The following is a 1,028-nucleotide window of genomic DNA, read 5'->3' on the forward strand; positions in this document are numbered from 1 at the left end:
CTTTTTTTTTTTTTTTTTTTGGTACGGGGGACTGAACTCTGGTCCTTGCGCTTGCAAGGCAGGCCACCGAACTGCTGAGCTAAATCCCCGGCCTGCTGACATCTTAATAGTATATTGAGTGATTGTCAAGGTTCCCTGACTTATAGAGTAATATGAATTATGGCTAAATTATGAATAGAAGTTAAAAAGCAAATTATTGAAATTATAATAGGGCTTATATTTCATATTTAAAAGCCTTTTCCTTAGTATATTTCCATATTACTTTGATAATAATCTAAGGGAAGTGACCCAAGAAGGTGCACATTGTTTCTTTGGTGTCATACACTTACCAGAGAATTTCAAGAAGAGTGCTGCTCTGCTGTAATTGTCGTCGTACTTCGGAGCAACATTCTGAATTAGTTTTCATTGAGGTGGGCATAGAGTAGCTTTCACAGCTATACAGTCTGGAGTCCTTATTCTGGGAAAGAGAATGCTCCAACGGTTAACTTTTTTGTTTGTGAGTGCCACCGTAACCCAGCTATTGACTTTTGGAAATTAAAAATTATTTTTTTAAAAAAGGGACCCTGGTCAGGCATAGTGGTGCATTCCTTTAATCCCAGCACTCCAGAGGATGGAGCAAGAGGATTTCTGCAAGTTCAAGTCCACCCTGGGCCACATAGTGAGTTCAAGTTCAGCCTGAAATACATAGTGAGACCTTGTCTCAAAAAACAAAAAAAAAACACAAAAAGCGGTCCTGTGAACATCAGTGAGGCCTCCTTGCACAGGACTAAGGGAGAAGCCGTGGGGCGGGGCTTCACCTTCATCATCCTCACAGCAAATGCATCTCTGAGTAAGACATTAGTGAGGGGATTCCCGACAGTGCTCCAGTTTCACAGAATGAAAAGAAGCCTTTGGACTTCATCCTTGAGAATGGAGAATACTGCGATAATTGTTACAGTGACGAATTATTCTGTTCTTAGCAGTGTTCCTTTATTGTGTTTTGTTTTTAAAAATATGGTAGTTAATGATTTTACACCAGGTGTGGCGGT

This window comes from Fukomys damarensis, unplaced genomic scaffold, assembly GCF_012274545.1.
Source record: "Fukomys damarensis isolate Sample0158 unplaced genomic scaffold, DMR_v1.0_HiC HiC_scaffold_14, whole genome shotgun sequence".
NCBI classification, from domain to species: domain Eukaryota; kingdom Metazoa; phylum Chordata; class Mammalia; order Rodentia; family Bathyergidae; genus Fukomys; species Fukomys damarensis.